Below are 23003 nucleotides of genomic sequence, written 5' to 3'. Positions count from 1 at the left end.
TTGAATAAAGAAACCATAGATCTCAATAACACAATCAACAATTTAGACTTAACCGACTTATATAGAATATATCATCCAACAAAGAACGAATACACTTTCTTCTCAGCAGCACACGGATCCTTCTCTAAAATAGACCATGTTTTATGCCACAAAGCTACTGTTAGCAAATACAAGAAGATAGAGATACTACCTTGTACTCTATCAGATCATAATGGACTGAAATTAGAAATAAATGACAGAATAAAAAACAGAAACTTCTCCAATACTTGGAGATTAAATAATACACTATTATACGATGAATGGATAACAGAAGACATCAGGAGGGAAATTAAAAAATTCTTAGAAGTAAATGAGAACAAAGACACATCATATCAAAATCTCTGGGACACTATGAAAGCAGTACTGAAAGGAAGATTTATTTCATGGGGCGCATTCAACAAAAGAAGTAGAAATCAACAAATAAACGACTTAACACTACAGCTCAAAGCCCTAGAAAAAGAAGAGCAGACCAGCACCAAAAGTAGTAGAAGACAGGAAATAGTTAAACTCAGAGCTGAAATCAATGAAATTGAAACAAAAGAAACAATACAAAAAATTGACAAAATAAATAATTGGTTCTTTGAAAAAATAAACAAAATTGATAAACCCTTAGCCACGCTAACAAAGAGAAAAAGGGAGAAAACTCAAATTACTAAAATTCGGAATGAACAAGGAAATATCACAACAGACACGAGTGAAATACAAAACATAATTAGAAGCTATTTTGAAAATCTATACTCCAACAAAACAGAAAACCTCGAAGACATCAACAAGTTTCTAGAGACATATGAATTACCTAAACTGAACGAGGAAGACATACACAACTTAAATAAATCAATTTCAAGCAATGAAATAGAAGAGGTCATCAAAAGCCTACCAACAAAGAAAAGTCCGGGACCAGATGGGTTCTCAGCTGAGTTCTACAAAACCTTTAAAGAAGAGCTCATTCCAATACTTCTCAAAGTATTCCATAAAATAGAAGAGGAGGGAACCCTCCCAAACTCATTCTATGAAGCCAATATCACCCTGATACCTAAATCAGACAGAGATACATCGAGGAAAGAAAATTTCAGACCAATATCCTTAATGAACATCGACACAAAAATTCTCAACAAAATTTTAGCAAATCGCATACAAAAATATATTAAAAAGATAGTGCATCACCATCAAGTGGGTTTTATCCCAGGGATGCAAGGTTGGTTCAACATCCGGAAATCAATAAATGTCATTCACCATATCAACAGACTAAAAGTTAAGAATCACATGATTATTTCAATAGATGCAGAAAAAGCATTCGATAAAATACAGCATCCCTTCATGTTCAAAACACTAGAAAAAATTGGGGTAGTGGGATCATTCCTTAACATTGTGAAGGCCATCTATGCTAAGCCCATGGCCAATATCATTCTAAATGGTGAAAAACTGAAAGCATTCCCCCTAAAAACTGGAACAAGGCAGGGATGCCCTCTTTCACCACTTCTATTCAACATTGTTCTTGAGACTCTAGCCAGAGCAATTAGACAAACCAAAGAAATTAAAGGGATACGAATTGGAAAAGAGGAACTCAAACTATCCCTGTTCGCTGATGACATGATTATATATTTAGAGGAACCTGGAAATTCCACCAGAAAACTCTTAGAACTCATAAGTGAATTCAGTAAAATAGCAGGTTACAAGATCAATGTTCATAAATCCAACGCATTTTTATACATAAGTGATGAATCTTCAGAAAGAGAAATTAGGAAAACTACCCCATTCACAATAGCATCAAAAAAAATAAAATACTTGGGAATCAATCTCACAAAAGAGGTGAAAGACCTCTACAATGAGAACAACAGAACACTAAAGAAAGAAATTAAAGAAAACCTTAGAAGATGGAAAGATCTCCCATGTTCATGGATAGGAAGAATTAATATTGTCAAAATGGCCATACTACCAAAAGTGCTATATAGATTCAATGCAATTCCAATTAAAATCCCAATGATGTACCTTACAGAAATAGAGCAAGCAATTATGAAATTCATCTGGAAGAATAAGAAACCCAGAATAGCTAAAGCAATCCTCAGTAGAAAGAGCGAAGCAGGTGGTATCGCAATACCAGATCTTCAACTCTATTACAAAGCAATAGTAACAAAAACGGCATGGTATTGGTACCAAAATAGACAGGTAGATCAATGGTACAGAATAGAGGACACGGACACAAACCCAAATAAATACAATTTTCTCATACTAGACAAAGGGGCCAAAAATATGCAATGGAGAAAAGATAGCCTCTTCAACAAATGGTGCTGGGAAAACTGGAAAACCATATGCAACAGAATGAAATTAAACCCTTATCTCTCACCCTACACAAAACTCAACTCACAATGGATCAAGGACCTCGGAATCAGACCAGAGACCCTGCATCTTATAGAAGAAAAAGTAGGCCCAAACCTTCAACTTGTTGGCTTAGGAGCAGACTTCCTTAACAGGACTCCCATAGCCCAAGAAATAAAAGCAAGAATCAACAACTGGGATAGATTCAAACTAAAAAGCTTTCTCTCAGCAAAGGAAACAATCAGTAATGTGAAGAGAGAGCCTACAGAGTGGGAGAATATCTTTGCCAATCATACTTCAGATAGAGCGCTAATATTCCGAATCTATAAAGAACTCAAAAAACTCTACACCAAGAATACAAATAATCCAATCAACAAATGGGCTAAGGAAATGAACAGACACTTCACAGAAGAAGATATACAAGCAATCAACAGATATATGAAAAAATGTTCAACATCTCTAGTAATAAGAGAAATGCAAATCAAAACTACCCTAAGATTTCATCTCACCCCAATTAGAATGGCGATTATCAAGAACATAAGCAACAATAGGTGTTGGCGAGGATGTGGGGAAAAAGGTACACTCATACATTGCTGGTGGGGTTGCAAACTAGTGCAGCCACTCTGGAAAGCAGTATGGAGATTCCTCAGAAAGCTTGGAATGGAACCACCATTTGACCCAGCTATCCCACTCCTTGGCCTATACCCAAAGGACTTAAAATCAGCATACTATAGAGATACAGCCACATCAATGTTCATAGCTGCTCAATTCACTATAGCCAGATTGTGGAACCAACCCAGATGCCCTTCAGTTGATGAATGGATAAAGAAACTGTGGCACATATATACAATGGAATATTACTCCGCCATGAGGAATGACAAAATTATGGCATTTGCAGGCAAATGGATGAAATTGGAGGGTATCATGCTAAGTGAGATAAGCCAATCTCAAAAAACTAAAGGACGAATGATCTCACTGATAAGTGGATGAGGACATACGGGGGTGGGAGGTAGGAGGGGTTAGTGTTAGGGTTAGGGTTAGGTTTAGGGTTAGGGATAAGGAGGGTGGTAAGAATGAGGAAGAAAGGAATGTATAGAGGGAAAAGAGGGGTGGGAGGGGAGGGGGGAAGGGGAAAAAATAACAAAATGAATCAAACAACATTGCCCTATGTAAATTTATGATTTTTAATTAAAATTAAAAATTAAAAAAAAAGAAAGAAAATCGAACAAACCAAAGGAAAATAGAAGTGTATAAAATATTGAGCTAATTATGAAATAATGAATAAAGACAAAAAATAGCAAGAATAACATGCATATGATTTGCATATTGATTCCCAGAAGCAAACGAGGGTGGCAGAATGGGCACTGGGCTTAATGTCTCTGAGCCTCGGGTTCTTCACTTCTCCCAGATGGAAATAGTACCTCCCCTCCGGCCAGCAGCAGGTAGAACTGACACCCATAAGGACTTTCCCACAGTAGCTCTTCCTCTTCTGTGTGCAGTGGCATAAAAGATAATTAACAGTGGCATTATGGTGTGGTCATAGCAAAATTTATCTTCAAGATATTTCCCTATTTATGATAGATTACCTGATAAACCCTTGGTGAACTGAAAATATAAGTTGAAAATGCATTTAATGCACCTGACCTATCGCACATCATAGTTCAGCAATACAGGGTATCGCAGAGCATTGGCTGCTCCCACTGGTGACCCCAGGGCTGGCTGGAGCTGGGGTTGGCAGCTGCTGCTGCCCATCATTGCAAGGGAGGATCATCCTGCACTAGACCAGCTCAAAATTCAAAATATGGTTTCTACGAATACATGTCAGTTTCACACTTTTTTTTTTTTTTTTTTGTATGAGGGAATGAATTCAGGGGTGCTTTACCACTGAACCACATCCCACATCTTTTTAATATTTTATTTAGAGACAGGATCTCCTTGAGTTGCTTAGGGCCTCACTAAGTTGCTGAGGCTGGCTTCAAACTCATGATCCTCCTGCCTCAGCCTCCCGAGCTACCAAGATTACAGGCATGCACCACTGTGCCTGGCTCATACTATCTTAAAGTTGAAAAATTGTGAATTGAATGATTATAAATTGGGAGCCACCTGTATTCCCCAAGTTTGTTTCTTCTTACAACTTCTTAAACCTCTCCTTGCTTCCTCCACTGTTGATCTATGCTAGAGATACTGCAAAGAAGGATGACGTGGGGCCACTGAGGCAGGTCAGGCCAGCAAAGGTCACACACTGGATTATGGTTAAGGCCCTAGTAGTAGAAGACCGAGCTTTAAAACCAGATCTACCACATTCTAGCTGTGTGATCGTGAGCAAGCCTCCTATCCTCTTTTAGTGTCTTTATCTGTCAAATGGGATTATAATACTGCCCATATCACAAAAATGTTCTGGGAATGAAAGGTGATAATATGTGAAAGCATTTCATAAATTGAAAATAGCTATAAAATGTTAGTTATTGAGGTAATTATTTTTATGAAAACTGGTTCATCAAAAGTATGCTACAGAAGTACTTCCTCAGTTCACACATGACTCCTGTACCTGTGTAGATTGGAATGGTGGCAATTCTGATGAGCTGTGTGACTTCCTGGGTTGGTTGGCCAGCCAGCCCACCAGGTAGAGTCACCTGTGTAGATTTTCATTTATGAGATTGAGGACCCTGCATTAAAACTCACAGGAAAGGATTATGGTAGGGAAAAGAGAGAGAGATTGTTGTTCTTTGTTGTTTTTGAAAATAAAATTAATTGTTACCCTTATCTTTGTTTCCTGGGTTCTTAGCTAGTCAGAAGAAATTATTTTTATTGAAACTTTAACAAATCAATATGTAATTCTTTTCCAAAAATGTCCACAGATGAACCTTATAGAGTGCTGTCTGATAGATCTTTAATGCAAGCTGTAAATGCATATTTAAATATTCTTTTAACCACATCAAGAAAGTAAAAAGAAACAGGTATAATTTGTTTCTATAATTTCATCAACTCAGCATACGTAAGCTATTAGCATTTCAACATATAATCAATACAAAAACTACTAATGAGATATTCTCCTGTCATTTCTCACCATAAGCCTTCGAAATTTGAGGTTGACGTAAAATTCATCCCAATTTGAACAATCACATTTCCAGTGCCTTTTAGCCACATGTGGCCTGGGGAAAGGACGTCATAAGTCTTGAGGGAAGTTCCTTCAACCCAGAAAACACGGCAGGAATCCAGGTACCTTTTTGTAGATTGTACCCAGGAGAGAAAAGTGAACAGTAGACCTGAGTTCATTCAGCCTTTTATTCATTAAATATTTATTGAGTTCCTGCTTTGTGCCAACTGTCGTGATCTCAGATCTGCAGCCAACTCAACCTGGTAACTTACGGCAAGTCACGTTCCTTCTCAGGGCCTCCGTCTCCCTGTCCCACCTTGGAAAAAATTAAGATACCCATCTAGGAAGGAAAGAAATATTTGCAGCAGTCAGAGGAAAGTGCCTCTGGAAATCATTAGCTCACTGGTAGAGTCTTCAGAGGCCATTGGCACCAATCACTTTCATTGATTCTGTGGCCGGTGCTCCCACAATCTATTATTAATGTCAAAACCAACCAACCCTGTAGGATTTTACTAGAGGAATTAATTACACTTGTCTTATCCACGGAAACAGTGATTTGTCATTCTCATGGTGTCACCGGGAACTCTATTTCTTCACCAGTGTCTTGCTCGCCATCCTTTTAGGGAGGTTCTAAGGAAGGACTAATAAAACAAGTCATAAATTCCAAGAGCTTTATATGTGCTAAATAATCGCTGCCATCTATCAGTAGATTGAACTGTGGGAGGATGTCTAGAAGGTGTGGCAAGGAGGGTGCGGGGACTTCTTACCGTCATTAGGCCTGGAAATAGAGAGCCACATTCATGAATTCGTAGGTGGCCATGACTTAGGAACAACAGCAGCTTACACAGACAAAGGAGAAGGATGTACGTATCCAAGGTCCTGGCTGAGCCTCACCATTCCACGCAGGGGTCTGGGGTGAAATCAGTTTTTCACTTCCAAGCTAGGAAAATGACATCATCAAGTATTTAGAAGGAGAGAGAGAGTTGGAAACTTATTAAATAGATAATGATCAGAATATCAGATCCTATCACTTTTGGTTGCAGACTGAGCCAGCATTAATATTTGTCCTGCACAGAGACAGGTAAGACATCACAACTGCTAATGCGACTTCAGGGGATGCACACCAAAACATGAGCCCTGACATTAGGACAGAGTCGTTAGCTTTACAAAGTCCTCTCACAGTGCAGACTCACCAGCTCTGTGTGGTAGGTGAGCTCTGTGTTATGCTACTCAGTTCAGAAAAAGAGAGGCAGATGAGGGCTATGGGACAAATGAATGACAATGACGTCGGTAAGAGCCCTGGCTTTCTGCTTTTGTATATCTTCCCTGCATCTCACTGCCTTCCTGAGCATCCCCAGAACAACAACAACAACAAAAAGCAGTGTGGAGCTTCTTAGAAGAGTATGTGTGACTAGAGAGGTCTGGCAGTTAAACAGACTTTCTCGGCTGATGCAAGCATAGCATCAATTTCCTTTCAACCCATTCAACTTACAATGGGTTTATTGGCATGCAACTCCATCTGTATTTTGGGTGCTATCAGACACAAAAGCAAGTGAGGAGCATCTGTATTTTGGGTGCTATCAGACACAAAAGAAGTGAGATCATTGCAAAGAAACACTTCCCTAGAACTGGGCATAGGATCTTTACTAGAAATGAAAAAAAAAAAAAAAAAAAAAAAAAAAAAACTCCACAATTGCATCTTTAATATATCAACCCTGATTCCACTGTGTATTTTGTAGTTTACAAAACTTTTTCACAGTCACACCTCAATCAATTCATGCACTGAGCAGTTCCATCAGGTGGACAGCAAACGCCCTGTTCATTGCAGGGAATCACATATTTGTTGAGTCAAAAACAACTCCCTCTCCTGAAGCCCAAAGTGGTTGTTGAGTGGTTTGTCCCAGTAAGAGAAATATGATGGAAACCCATATTTTCTGAGTTCAAGTCTGATCATATTCCTGTATAAGTTCTCCCTTGATATCTGGTTGTTGGACAAGCACCATGGAATGTTACCAGGGGAAAGAGTTGTACTTTCTCTGCATTGTTTTCCACCAAATTGGGAGTTGGGAGCATCTCAGTTCTCTCTAATCATTCTATCACTCACAGTGCTATAAATCATATCATTATTCACTTCCTCTGGAAGAGTCAGAAAAATACTAAATTAGTATTCTGTTTCTCAAGTAGCCCAAGGCTGAGAAAGACAGTAGGGAACAGTAGCCAAATTTCTAATTATCTCATCAAGAAATCAATACAGAAGAGTTAATCTATGAGCAAATATAAAACAATGCCAACTTGGCAAAGGAATCAGAAAACATAGATACTGAAAATAATACCCCAAAGAGCACCTGGTACTGAAATCCCAATCCATGAACCTGATGTCTCAGTGGACAGAGTTTGTTTATGCCCCAGGAAATTCAAGATTGAAGAAGGAAACCAGGATCTTTAGAAATGGCTTCAAAGGTGTTTATTACTAAAACCTCAAGGAGGAAAGCATGAAAGTCAGGGGCAAGAGAAAGGAGGTGGTTTCTATAAATCCAGCAGCGTTTGGAGAAGCGTATAACTTGTTTTGTCTCAGGAAGGATTCAGGCACCCCTGGATCACATCTGCTAAGAAGGCCAAGCACCTTCTTATCAGGAATTGTCCATAACTCAGTTCTCTAAATTGAAGGGACCTTAAATTGACCTTCCAGTATAACACCCTGACCCTAGCCAGGCTGCCAACTGTCTCCAAGACATTTCTGCCACTGTCATTGAACTTCCATTTGTTCTTCAGTGGTAGACAAAGCCATGGTCCCTTGAAGTCCAATTTTCCTTCATCCAAGTTCTAGAAAGTTTTTGCACTAAATCCAAACCAGCTATCCAGGTACTTCTACCTGGGAGCTCATTCAAAAGCTAATTCCTCTTCGGTGTGACAGTTCATCAACTACTAATCATGACGCTTCTGTCCTCATCAACTAATTCTCTCCAGTCAGAGGGTAGTCACTGACAACATTCCAGAAAGGATTGGGTTTCCAGAACCATCGCCATCAAGACCATCTTTCTGTCTGAGTTTCAGGACTCTAGAGAAAGGCTGGGTTGCAGAGGGAAGTTCTTCTAGGATAGCAACTCAGCACTTGATTCTGCCCTCCAAAAACATGTCCACCAAGTGGGGAGGGAGTGCAAGATGGAGGGATGTGCTCTGGTCTCAGGGACAGATGCTTGAGAACTGCGAGGGCCCCTGACCAGGGCCTATGCTGGGGTGTCAACTGGCAGCACCATTTCAATCCCTCAGCACCAGAGCCTATTGGGCTGGGCCCTGGCCTACCTTGTGGCTGTGGGCACAGGGTCAGGGGTACACTTCCCAGAACCCCTCAGGGGCAGCTGACTCCTTGCTGTCAGGAAGCTGCCCCATCAGGCCCACTCCTGTCCCAGAAAGTTAGTGTAATTTGTGCTTTGCCAGCAGCAAGGTCCACCCATCCTGGGCCTGGAGTCTCCTGAACACAAGTTCTCCAGCCCCCAGAGAGAAAGTGTGCCCAGTAAATGGTCAGGGATTAAAAATGTGAGTGGGCAGAGCAGGGGAGTGGGAGGCATGGAGTGGTTGGCAGTGTTCTGGCCATAATCTCTTCCACAGAGCATCCTTTAGAGTTAAAAGAAGCATCTCAAACCCAAATTCCTCCTTCTTGTACATTAATAAACAGGCTCAGAGAGAATGAGTGACCCACCCAAAGGCATACAGTGTCACTGAGGTAGAGACTAGGAAAGGACCCAGTAACCACACCTGAAATCCAGACAGCCAGCCTTGCGTTTTCTAGAATCTTCTATGAAGGTTCTGTAGCAGGAAGACATGGGGGCTTCCCCTCCTTCATCATTCCCCATAGCTGGGAAACAGACTCACACTACATTTCGACTTTCTGTTTTGCATAACTTAAGTTGAATGAACATAAACTGTGGGTCGACCAGTAGAGCAGGTAAACCATGCTGGACCTCCAGGACAAGGAGACCATGTCAACTCCTTACCTTCCAGCGTCACTTCCCTGTTTATAATGTGGTTTGGGTTAGCTAGTCACAAAGATCTCTTTCTGCCCTGACACTCTGTGATCTCTCTGCAATCAGGCACTCCAGGAATCTGCTTACCGGATCTGGCAGAGAGATTTCTTCCAATGTTAACAGAATCCAAAGGAATATCGAACTATGCCCATTGTTCCTTTTATCGTGACAAAAAAAAGAGGGATAAGGACTGGACTGGAGATGGAATCCAAAAATGGCTCTGCTATTTATAAGGGAAGTGGGGAAGGGGGGAAGGTGTCACAGGTGCTCCTGAGGCATCCTGGCACCTTGTAGTAACTGGGAGCTTTTCCCTGCTTAGTTCTCATGGACGATTTTCTATCACCCAAGTCATGGCCTCAACACCACCACCACATGGTCGTTGGTGGCCTCTCCACTGTGTCTTGTTCTGATGCCTTGTTTACCCCAGTGTCTGGCAGGTAGTGGGCATTTACCTCATTCTTCATGACTGATGAATCCCGCAGAGTCCATTGCGACCAGCAGACAGTATAGGAGGAGTAAGGCCATGGTGTGTTTGGAAATGCCTGGCTTTAGCTTGTCATATTACTTAGGCAAGTGTCCTGCCTCCCTTTTAATACCTAAAATAAAGTCTGTTTGATAAACATTTTCCAAATGATTTATAAAACACTGATTTCTTGGCAGTTTTGCATGGAAACAAATAGTGTCCCTGTGTGATTTGGGTGCTGTGACTCTCTGCATCTCCCTTTGGAGGTTCACGTGCACATTAGAATTTGAAAGGCTCTGAGCAGCTCTAGTAAAGGCATCATTTAATTTTATCTGAACCATCTTCCTTTGAATTTGTTTGGTCTTCTCCTCAGATCTGAAGAGTTGGGGTTCTGAGACATAAAACCTGGGAAATACTGAACAAGAGACTTAGAAGTCTCCTTTTAAACTCCTTTATCTCATCTAGAAATGAGGCGGCCTGGTACGGTAGTGGGAAAAAAAAGTGTGAACTTTGGAATCAGGCAGACCTGGGTTCAAATCTTGACTCTGCCATTTAGTAACCACATTGCCTTAAGTGAGCTCCTTAATTTTCCCCTTTTGGAGTTCCTCACCTTTAACATGAGCCTGATGATACCTATTTGTAATGGTTGTAGGTTGCTGAGAGCATTAAGCGAGGTAACAGATGTGAAGTGTATGGGACAGTGTTTGGCATATGCAAGCCCGTGATATACTTTAGTTCTTCTCCCCCCTTACTCCTACACTCTTCTACCTTCTATCCTTACCCCCCAAACTCAGAGCCCGCTGCTGGCAGTGCAGCATGTGTAGCAGAGGCAAGTGGCATCCAAGTCCTCACATGGTCCTAACCATCATTTCATGGAAGGACCACACCCCAGCAGGCCCTTTGATAGGGAGACCAAGGCGGGAGGCGGCAGAGAATCCTGCCCTTCTTTGCCAAGCATGTGAGTCCTCTGTGCTGAGTTGCTGAGTCCTCTGGTTACTCTTGGTGAAAAGAGAAGATAAAAGAATGCTTCCAAGTTGTTTCAGAATGAATGCCCACAATCGTAAATCTACTACTTAAAATAGCAAACCCATCCCCAAGGCCCGACTTGCAGGCAAAGCCCTGCGTTTGCCCAGGCAAGAAGCAAACAGGAAGGCAGGGCCTGAGGGATGGTGAGTGGAAAGGCTGGGTTAGAATCTGAAAGGGCAGGGATTAGGAAGGCTTCCAGGAGCCTCCAACCAGGACAGCCTGGCACGAGCTGCCCCTGGAAGAAGCCACCACTTGACAAACACAGAAAAGCATCAGGATTGTGCCATCCTATGCCAGACACAACTTCATGGTGCTGAAGGAACCAAGGAGTCTGCTGGGGAGGGAAAAATGGGCGCCAGGGCTTGGCTCTTTGTAAGGACTGCACAAGCAATTTGGTCCCAAACCCAAATCTCTATGGACAGATCTTGCTTCTGTATTGTTCTTTTCTTCCTCCCTCCTCACCGAAGGGCAGGGCTAGAAGAAAGAGCACAGGACTTGGAGACAAGGGTGGTTTCGAGTCTTGTTCCGCCTTTGCTGGTTTTGTGATCTTGGGCAAGTTACTTAAACTCTCTGAACCTTAGTTTCTTTATTTGTAGGCTAAGTACAATAATCCCTACCTGGTAGGGCACTTGCAAGGGCTGAATGAGCTATCACTGATGGACTCCAGAGTGTGGCACATGTCACTGTGACCTGGGGACAAAAATTTTTTAATTCTAACAGTCACATGTTTATTTTATGTCTTAGATAACAAGACCATGCTGAAGTCCTTTACGGATGTCATCAGTTGGTACAGGGCTAAGGTAGGTCTGCAAGTTAAAGAAAAAAAAAGCAGGGGAGGCTGATTTAAAGAAAATAATTGGCGTGCAGTTGTAGTAAAGCTCATGAGAGTCCTGGGCAAGTGACTGAAGTCTGGTAAACTGAATTTATACTGAAGCAGTCCTGGGGCTGAGACATGGCAGGTGCTGAAGGTCATTTCTCTTTCATGCCCTCTCATGCCCAAGAACGGAAGGACAAAGAGGATCAGGGAGGAAACAAAGTACCTACTAATCCACCCCTCAACTTGGAACTCTGCCTCAGCCCTACTCTTTTTAAATTTTATTTTATTTTTTATCGGTGTGCATCGATCACACGGAGTGATGGCTTCCATTGTGGTACACTATACTCACACGGTATCCTGTGACCATTTCACTGTCCAACTCCCCCCATCCTCTTCTACTTTCATGATGTCCTTTTCTTTTCTTCTCTTTCTTCCTTCCTTCCTTTTTTCCAACTAATTTCCACACATGAGGGGAAGCCCACGATGCTTTCTTTCTGAGTTGGGCTTATTTCACTTAACACAATGTCCTCCAGTTCCATTCATTTTCCTGAAAATGATAACATGTTGTTCTTCTTTATATCAACCCTGCTCTTTTTGTTCACAGATTCTATTTTGGTATGAATTGTTTTATTGCCTCCATTTCCTCCCAGTTGCAGGTCTTAGATCTCCTTTTGAGCTTTCTTCTTAAGCCATCTAGTATGATGCAGGCATTAGAAACTAACCAACTATAACAAATCCTTATCCCCCACACTCTAATGCATCTGCCAGAGATTTTCAGGCAGTAAGCAATTTTATTTTTTGTACTGGGGAATGAACCCAGGGGTGCTTAACCACTGAACCACAGTCCCAGCCCTTTTTATTTTTTATTTTGAGACAGGGTCTTGCTGAGTTGCTTAGGGCCTTGCTAAGTTGCTGAGGCTGGCTTTAAACTCAGTCCTCCTGTCTCAGCCTCCCAAGTCGCTGGGATCACAGGTGTGTGCCACTGCACATAGCTAAGCACTTTAAAAGCTAGAGAGAAAGAGAGAGAGAGAATATGAGAGGCACTTATGAGAGGCAAGAAGAAAAGAAGTGAGGAGGGGAAGGTTGTGGGAAGAGCAGGGTCAGATCATTAGATCATGATCCTCAAGTTTGGTGACAGTCATGAGATGTCATCCTGCTTCCTAAGATGGCTTTTCTTTGTTCTCTCTCAAGGAAGCAGACATCTAGAGAGAGGAAGTGACTTATCCAAGTCACAGTGAGAAACCAAACCTGGCAGTCTCAATTCTTGGTCCCATTCTTTGCTTTCTGTCCTAATGGGGAGGCTGGGCTTTACAAACCAAGGAGAATCAAAGGAGTTGCCCTTGAAAGTAGTCTCTGTTTTTAAAACCAGAACAAAAGCAAAAGCCATGAGACAAAACAGCTCTAAAATCCATCATCAGGTCAGGACCCAGCCTGTACCTGACGCAGAGAAATGAGCACTGGGGGAAGAGCCAGGGTCTTTCCCAGGCTGAGCTGGGGAGCACTAAATGTCACCAGCTCCCAAGAAGGTTTAGCAGATTGCCTTAGATAAGTGGTTTTGCATTTGCTGTATAGCTTTAGGACAAGTTCCAGAGATTTTAAATGTTTATAATTTTCAGCAACTTAATGATTGTGGCTGGGAGAAATCTATTGATTTTATCACTCCCTCATTTACACAGGCACGTCTTGCCCTGTGACTTTTTCCTTAAGGTGTATATGTGTGTGTGTGTGTGTGTGTGTGTGTGTTGTGTATACATGTGTGTATATATATGCATGCACACATACATACATATATATATGCATATATATAACCTTATATACACTAAAGCTTTTATGTATACTTAAGTCGGTATACTAAGGCTTTTAGGTACATGCATATATGAGTACACACACATACACGCACGCACACACACACACACAGTTGTTATTTTTTGAAAGGACAATATATGTCTGACAGATACTACACATCACCAAGTCGTCCCTATCCGCTCTCTTCAGCTTTACTAACAGAACCCCACTTTGCACAGATAGCAATATATCCAATCAAAAAAGAAAAGAAAAGAAAAGAAAAAAAAAAAAAAAAACCTCTACTTCCAGCCTCCCTTGCAGCTAGAAGGAACAGTGCCATGCATTTCTGAGCAGAACTGAGATATCAGCAGAAGCTACCAAGATGGTCCCAGGAAAGATCTTTAAGAAGCCAGCGTTGCTCTGCTGCTCCTTGCTCTTCTGCCTTCTTGCCTCCAACACAGGTCTTGCCAAGAGTACTGCAGCTGCCTGTGAGCTTGGGGTCAGACAGGGCCACAGTTCAGGATGGCAGCGTTTGTGGCCATGTCCATATTTTTTAAGGCTTTTTTGATCATTTAAATCTTGAATCCTAAAACTTAAGAGTGAGCAGGAGATGTGAAACACATTGAGATCATTTTCTTCAGAGATTCTCAGTGAGGATCAGAAATGTGTAAGATGGCCATGCTCATAGCCCATAAGTCTAACGGGAGATGCTCCTGACCAGTGTGAGGACAGGAAGTGGTGCAGAAGATGAAGTAAAAATTGAAACTGCCCCATTTAGACCAAACCCTGCATTTCCCAAGGTCTCAAAGTGAGTTGCAGACAGAGCTTTAACTAGACCCTAAGTCCACAGTTATCCAACATAAGGCTCCAATTTCACCCAGATGGCATCAGTGAGGACCAAGACTCATAGCCAAAGGAAGTCCTCACAGCCATTTTGTTGTTGGGAAGAAGCTCAAGAGATGCCAAGAGTTTGGAGCCAGTTGGAAGCAGACAAAAAATGATTTGTTCCTGTCTTGTAATTCACTCAGTTGAATAATTCCACGTCCTTTCGCGTTCCCTGTGCACGAGTCCTATAAGTATTGCCACATCGTGAGGAGCAAGCCTTGTTGAAACCTTCCAGACTTTTTATGCTCCAGAGAGGTGAACAGAGCCCTTTCCCAGAACATCTCGCCATGCCTACTGTCCAGACTGTCTGCCAGGAGCCAGGGTTGGAACATCATTTGCAAGTCACTGTTCCTGTTGAAAGTCATTAACATCCCTGCTGTGAAGGCCCATGTTGTGCCAGGACAAGCCTGAGCCCTCTGAAATTTATAGCTCTCTTTATGGATGCATGAAACCGAGATCAGAATCTACTGCCTGGGAAATTCCTCCTTCGTCCCTGATAATTAAAGAAGCTTTTGTATGGGATCAATTTAGTGAAGACGAAAAATCCCAGTCAAATCCAGGCAATCGCTGATGAATTCCCAAAAGTGTGAAATAATTCACTAATTCAAGTTCTCTGTGCTGAGTCCATTTTTTTTTTTTAAACTTCATTCCATTTGCAGAGAAATCAAATGAGGGCCCCTTGCACCTGTTCACGGCTACCTTACTTGAAAGATCCCCAGGAGCCTGGTGATGTCACATGATGGCAGCGGGCATCTGGGAGGTGTGATGGGGAGAGTTGGTCGTGGGCCACTAAATTCCCTGGAGGGGCCCACACATGCCTCCCCCTGCCTCTTCTCTGATGAGAATGCTTTTCTCCAGTTTTTTGTTAGTTCAATTATACCTTAAGGCATGGCTAAAATGTTCTCCCTTCCATGAATCTTTTCTAGATTCGGCAGGCAAACTTACTGAGCTCTCTTGCCTGTTTAGTTTCGTACATTCTGCTCTTCTCTTCTCTCCAAGTGAGTTAGAGCCACACTCTGACGACACGACACCAAGTCCCCAGGTACCTAACGTAGGGCTCCACTTGCACCAAATGTCACCGGTGAAATTAAAGGCAGGACCCTATTCCACTCATACCTTTTTAGTGAAAAAAAAAAAAAAAGTGAACTTGCAACTTACTTTTCTTTCTTGTTACATAATTTATGCATATAGACAGCAGAACAAAATCGGGGGATACAGTCATTTGTATTTTGTTGTACAATATTCTAGCCTTTTAAAATCCCTGTTTGTTATAAAAATTGGATCAAAATTTGGATCAAAAATTTGATATCAAAATTGGATCATACTATGCTATATATGAAGTTTTTAAGTCTAGTTCTTATATTAATATGTCATTATCATCTTTCTAAGATAATATGGTCATTTTTTCTTACAAAAATATGTGCTGGGCTGAGGTAGGAGGATGGCAGGTTCAAAGCCAGCCTCAGCAACTTAGCAAGGCCCTAAACAACTCAGCAAGACCCTGTCTCAAAATAAAAAATAAAATGGGCTGGGGAATGTGGCTCAAAAGCACCCCTGAGTTCAATCTCTAGTACCAAAAAAAAAACAAAAAACAAAAGTGCTCGCCATAAAAAATTGAAAAGAAATGTAGAATCTCATAATCAAATTAAATTATGTTTTAATTTCAACACATAGACCACTATTCTCATTGGAGTATATAGCCTTTCATATTTTTTCCACAAGAGTATGTGTATATGTACCACATTCCACATATATTTGTTATTTAATATGTTCATTCATACATACAGTTTAAGTTCTTAGTATCGTATGTCATGAACATCATTCAATGTCAAATAATTAAGACACAGACATCACCCTTCTTAATGTCTGCATCGATAATGTGTGATCTGCCATAATTAATAAGGCATTTACATTTTTCCAAAACACTCCTTTAACAAATGATGGATCACCCTAGTACACACTCTGGCATGCATATGCTTTTGCAGATTTTGATACAAATTGCCCTCCATAAAATGTGTTCGATTTTTAATTTTCCAGAATGTCTAAAGAGAGCCTTGCCCCTAATGACATGATAACTGTTGGGTGAATAGATGACCAGAATCGAGAAGAAATTATTTTCCTTTCCCTCTAAGGTTTCTCCTTTTTCTTTGAGACATCAGTGGAAAATCTACTTATCCTTCAGTCCCCAGGGGTGGGGAGTCATTAGAGGGAGGTCCTGTGTACACTGATCTTCTCTATTATCCTACTGCTTTGGTAAACTGAGGAAATCAAAATGGAGAGGAAGTGCCTTGTCCCAAATCTGCCTGTGTGTGAGCCACACAGGGTGAAGGCAGAGAACATTCCCGAGGCCATTAGACCCCAGGCCAGTTCTTGCCTTCCCACTTACCCTAGGCAGACTTTCCTTTAGCACTACCTTTCGGATTCTTTGTAAATCATATTTAACTCAAGCAGCTTATACTGTGTCAGATGGCAAAAAATGAAGCAAAGCCCTGTATATAAAGTTACGATGAAGCACACAGCACACATGTGATTTGAAACTTTTTTTCCCCTGATATTTATCTACTCTCAGCACCTCCTATGTGATGGATTTTAGAAAAATAAAACATGAAATTTAAAATGTGAAGTTTCAGATCTGAGTCTGGTTTTTGCTAATATATGCAAACTGTGGGACCCCAATTTTCTCCCCCGTGACTTAGCAAGCAGGTGAGTTGTGATCTGCTTCCTAAGAGCCTAGTAAGGATCAGGGGAGGTGGTTTTGTGATTACCCTACAGGTGCCTGACGATGTTAATAATAACATGTGCTGATATTGATGACGTTGAAGATGATTTCCCTAACTTGCAGGACCAGCCCCATAGGCCTTTCTAAGATGTGTTTCTCAACAGAAAGGAAGGAAGTGACTAGAACAGCATGGCAGAAAGAGCAGAGTTCCCAGAGCCAGAAAGCCTGCATTCTCATTCTGGATACTTCGGGCCAAAGCATTCTGCCTTTTAAGAAGGAAGTTGGAATAAATGACCCCTATGCTCTGCCTCTGGGACTTATGTCAACATTTCTGTGATCTTAGGCAAGTCATTTCTTCTTAATGAAGGGATTAAGCTGGCCCGGCCTCTCTGGTCCACTTCCTTTCTGAGGATGGACACAGTCCAGGTGACCCGCCCCTTGTCTTCGCTGTTCTCTGGTGATTTCTTAAGCAAACCACAGCTTGGCCCTCCAGGCTGCAACCGCGGGGACCACAGATGGTGGGCTGTGGTTTCCTTTCTCCTCCCTGTTTGTTTTTTCTGTTGTGTGCTCACAAATAAATGGCCAAGGGACAACTTGGCAGAGGGAACTGATTCCTCCAACAAGATGCTGTAGACACACAAGTGATCTGACGCTGCAGGCTGGCTGGCCTTCCTCAAGCCTGAGGATTAAGTGTCACGTTGGTGTTTAAGGGCAGAGCCAGGCCTTTCCTCCTCCCCCATGTCCCCGGGCTCTGTGTGCTCTCAATCAGTGCGTCTGCAGTCTTTTCCTGGTTCAGCCTGAAGGCTCCCTCGCTTTTCCTTCTGCCAGGAATGCCTCCTTCGTGAGCTTGTTCCTTGAGGGTTTGAGTGAAATCCTACTTCTTAATAAATAGCCCCTCCTTATCTCTGTGATCACTACTCATCGCTCTTTCTGGATGCTTTCTACAAGTGGTATGCACTTCTTTTTAGCTGTTATCCGTTTATCTTCTTAAAAACTTTCTGTTGCTGCTTGTCCGTCTTCTCCAGGGAAGGCCGAGCATCTGTTAGAGTCGGTCAGGCCTCGTGCTAGCAGGCAGGCAGTGACATGAGCGCCTATGCCAGTTACCTTCAGATACCCACTCTTGCTCCAAGGGGTTGTTTTCCTCCATTCATTTGGCAGAAGTGGGAAATTTGGACAGAAACACAGCAATGTTGAGACTCAGGTGTCAGTCCTCTAGAGACCCTGCCTTCCTGGTCAGCCCTGGACTGTTAACATCACATCCCCAGGATCAAGATCAACAGTCTCCTAATTAAAGACCCAGATGCCAGTCTAACTGAGGCTCCGTCCTCTGTGAGCCAGAGGATTCATCAGGGACAGGGATGCTTAGTGGTTAGGAACAGGGCCTCTGCGGTCAGACAGATCTGGGTTCAGATCCTGGTACAGCCACTTTTTAGCCATGTCACCTCCAAAGTGTTTAGCTTCTCTGGCTTCCTGCTCATAAAATGGAATAGCGATACCCACCTCCCAGGGAGGCTTTGAAGTTAACTGAGGTGCGACTTGTAGCACAAAGCCTGGGAGCAGGAACAGTGGCCAGCCACGTGGATGTGCATACTCCCCTCTTGAAGGGTCTCACACTCTGAGGGTATTCCCTGAAATGACACTAACGGATTTAGATCCCATATTCTTGAGTATGTGACAGGTGACACCGGCTGACTTCAAAAAGCTCAGAGGTGGTCAGATCGGTGCATTTTGCCAAAAAGGGCTTTTGCAGAAGCTATCTCATAGTTTCACACCATACTCCAGAGATGGCCGGGCAGGTGGCATCAGACCCATGTTGCAGAGACACCTTCGGCCGAGAGGGGTTAAGTGATTTGCCCAGGGAGGCTCATGCAGTTAGAATGTGCCCCTGAGACTTGAGCCTCAGTTTCCTTATTTCCTTACAAATCCTCTTTCCACAGGGCACAGGGATGATCAGGAGAAGACTTGCTTTGGGCCTTGGCAGTGATGATACCTAGTACATCAGGAATCGGGCAGGTATTACAGGGAGGCCCAGCTTCAAAGCAGGTGAGAAATGATCAGCCACATTTTGCTAAAGAAGAGAGTCCAAGTAAGAGTAGCAGAAAACAATGGAATTAAGGATAAACAGATTCTGGAAGGCTTCAGCTGCCCAACTAAGGAATCCAAGCTGTTACCAGGTCACGGGGAGATATTGGAGATTTCAGAAGGGAGTAACAAGATCCACCAAGGCAACAGGATGGTGAGAAGCTCCCAATCATGACTCATGAGGAATGGTCTTTAAGGAAACAGATGTTTAACCTAGTGGGGAGAAGACTTAGCCAGGGAGGAAAGTGTTAGTTAGACTGGGGGAGAACATGATTAGCATTGGATGAAGGAAGAAGCAGGCTCATTTTAAGTGGTCTCCATGAGTGGTTGGGGTTGGTGGGGAGCCAGAGGAGTCAGTGGATAGGAGCTCTAGGGAGACATTTTTAGGACAAATGAAGAAAATCGTTCTGGTCCTTTCAATGCACTTTAACCAGAGTTCATTGGGATCCCACTGCTTGTTCTAGGTACCTTTCTAGGTAGGTCCTGAGGCAGGGATGGGTATGGACAACGTCTCTGAACTCACAGCTGATAAAGAAAGTCAGGCTTCAACCAGAACCACCCCAGAATCCAATGGTACAGCCAGACAACTTCTCCAGTGTCCCATGGGCTGCCTTGAGAGGTGTAAGATCTTTACAGTGGTCAGGAGAGATGTGTCAGAGCAGGGGACTCGTGCCGGGGTGGTCTGGGCAGGACAACTTCTCATGAGCGTTTGTGTCTCTGCGTGTGTTGTGAAATCTTCAGCAACTCTAAATCCCTTAATTAGAGGGAGAAAAAAGGCAAGTGATCAATTAGGCTCTCTTTGTAAAAGCCTACATTGGCATGTTCCATCTTAACTGGAGTCTGAGGAGCAGAGACTGTGGCCAAGCAGGAATTTCATCCTGTGTGTAGCTGGGTGACTCCACCTATGAATTGAAAATCATTTAGCTGAAATTGTGACATAGCCGGCAAATTATAGTCTGCCTGCAGGTTGGGGCTGCGGCTGCCACCATGGCGCAATCCTCCGGCAGGTAACATAAGTCGACTCAGGGCAGACTCCCTGCCGGGGCCCTGCTGCTGCTCAGTTAGCAGGCTGCAGGCTGGCCCAGTGGGGCAGCAATGGAGGGGAAAAGGGAAGCCGGGCCTGGCCCTGAGTCTCTAAGAGGAAACTCAGAGCTGCAATCACACCATAGTTCTGAGCCTCACTACAGAGATTTGAGGGTCAGGCTAATGAGGACACTGAGCATCAAAGAAATGAAAGGATTTAGCCAAGGTCACATTGTGGGCAAGCTACAGTGCCTGGCTTCGAGTCCTGGTCTTCTGAGTCCAATTCAGGGTACTTTTTTACCCACAAGGCTGATCAGCTACAAAACCATTCAAGGGGAAATCAATGGCTGGTGGTCAGACACCAGTGTCCACACTGTGCACATTGCAAATTCTTGACACTGGAAACATGGGATCCCTTGAGGATTCTAATAATCCTAATAACATCAATACTAACTTCTTACACCAGGCTGTGCCAGGTGCTGTGCTAATTAAGCACTTTATGTTCACCGACGCCCTTTCTGCTCACAGAAAGTCAACCTCAGTTTTACAGGTAAGAGACTCTGAGAGGTGAGGTGACTTGGCAGAGGCAGCATTTTGACCCAGGCAGGTCTCTGTGACCTCAGTTTCCTCTCTGAGAGTAATGCCACCTATCTGTCTTCTCTCAGGCTCCTTGTCAGGTTGTTGAAAGGAATGCCCAGGGTCCAGTTCCTCTTGTCTCCCAGGCCAACCATAATAACAATAACAAAGTCAAGCCCTCCTCTTCTTGATCCACTCTTGAAAGCAGGCAGAGGACTTTCACATTCATTAATCCCATTCAAAACACGCCGCCCAGCAGTCCTCAGGCTTTCTGATGGGACTGATCCTGCATTATCACTCCTTGCCAAGAGTCAAGTTGGTGCCTGGCAGGGACCAAGGCCACCCTTGAACCTCCGAATAGAGGTCCAGGGCTCTTTGCCATACACCTCTGCACCCTCTGCTCTCTCCTAAGGCTCCTTCTGGAGCCTAAGCAAACAGGCTCCAGAGTCACTTACACAGTACGAATCTCATGATTGCGGGGCCTCGGTTTAACCCATTTGTCCTCACTGTACAATAGCAGTAATAGTAGCACCCAGGAGAGAGGGTCTATATGAAGATGAGGGAGGTTATATGTGAAGTGGCTAGCCAGAGCTTGCCCACAAGAAGCCCTGAGTGAACAGGAGTTATGGTTCCCAGCCCTAATGTGATCGATTTGTTCATTCAAACGCGTGTGTGTGTGTGTGTGTTCCTGCTATGGGTCAAGTGCTCTGCTAGGTTTGGAGGAAAGAATGAATAACACATAGCCCATTCCTTCAAGGAGCTCAGTCTAAGGATGAGATCCACTAAACATGTCCCAGTGCATTGTGATTCAAATCTTAAACACCCAAATCTTTCTTTTTCTATTCTTTTAGGTGCTGGGGATTGAACCCAGGGCCTCACGCATGCTAGGCAAGCACTCTACCATGGAGCTGTATGTCAGCCTCCTGATACCTCCTTCATACAAATACTTAAAGGTACAAAGTCTGTGGGAGTCCAGAGGACAGAGAACGGACATTGATTCCTCTTTTCCAGTTTTTCTAAGTCTCTCATGTATTCATTCTTGTCTTTGCGAGACCCAGGATTCCCACCTTCTCCCTACAGACTCAATCTTCTCATCACGTTTTCAGTCCTCACTCCCCCACTTAAGGAAATACCTTAAGAAATAACTTCTGTGTCAGGAATCCTTGAAACATGACTTTAAAAAAAATCAATTCCCTTTCTTTCACAGGAAACTTGATATTTCTAAATATCCATCACAGGATCTTTGATAAAACATTACACATCATAGGATCTTTGAAGAAACATTCTCCTTAAAAACAAGCAAGCAAACAAGCCAAAAAACAAATGTAGAAAGTCAGAGGTTCTTCCCACTCATTTTTTAAACCAATATAGAAGCTGGAACCAGAGAGGGTCAGTGACTATCCCTGCTGTCTTTTTTTTTTTTTTTTTTTTCCCTTGTAGCAGGTATTGAACCCAGGGTCACTTAACCACTGAGTCACAATCCCCGCCCTTTTTATTTTGATTTTTTAAATTTATTTACTTTTACATGGTGCTAGGGATCAAAGCCAGGCCTCATGCATGCCAGGCAGACACTCTACCTCTGAGCCACATCCCAGCCCTATTTTTTATTGAGACAGGGTCTCACTAAGTTGCTCATGGCCTCACTAAGTTGCCAGGCTGGCCTTTGAACTTATGATCCTCCTGCCTCAGCCTCCCAAGCTACAGGGATTATGGCCCAGCTTCCCCTGCAGTCTTAAAGAGAGCACGTGGTAGAACCAGTGGCCAGTGGTCGTGACTCCTTCTCATGAAAAAGAGTGATTTCCCCCTGATCTAGAATCAAACTGCCACTCGATTCCCAAAAATCTCTGGTTTAGTCCATGTGGCCACCAACATTACTTCCACCGCCTCTTCACAGTGGACTGTTCCTGTGCCTTTGTGAGTTGAGGAGGGTGGGCATGACTTCCAGCTTTCAGCTTTCAAGACTGAGTGATGACCGCAATCTGGCCATCAACCCACCGGAGGGCTTCCAACCCCGAGTTCAGTGCTCTCACACCCCTTGTGCAAGTGGAGAACACTGAAATATGTGCATGCTGAGAAAAGACTTCACAGGTTTCTGCTCCTAGGTTCAGCTGAGACTCACTGACCCAGAGAGAACTTCCAGTATCGGCTCT

General features: G+C 43.1%; 1 long non-coding RNA gene across 2 annotated transcripts in view; it reads right to left on the bottom strand.

Moving 5' to 3' along the window:
* Positions 1-23003, bottom strand: part of LOC306648572 — a 66805-nt gene that overhangs the window by 11026 nt on the left and 32776 nt on the right. Inside the window, exons 3-4 of one of the 2 annotated variants that reach the window (XR_013760390.1) lie at positions 6220-6392; positions 3605-3844 (exon numbers count right to left, since the gene is read on the bottom strand). This is a non-coding gene — a long non-coding RNA (uncharacterized lncRNA). Of the gene's footprint in view, positions 1-3604; positions 3845-6219; positions 6393-23003 lie in introns of those variants that run through there. The other variant, XR_013760389.1, reaches the window with a different exon arrangement.

This window comes from Sciurus vulgaris, assembly GCF_902686455.1.
Source record: "Sciurus vulgaris genome assembly, chromosome: 2".
Classification (NCBI taxonomy): domain Eukaryota; kingdom Metazoa; phylum Chordata; class Mammalia; order Rodentia; family Sciuridae; genus Sciurus; species Sciurus vulgaris.
This window is presented reverse-complemented; position numbering and strand designations above follow the sequence as displayed.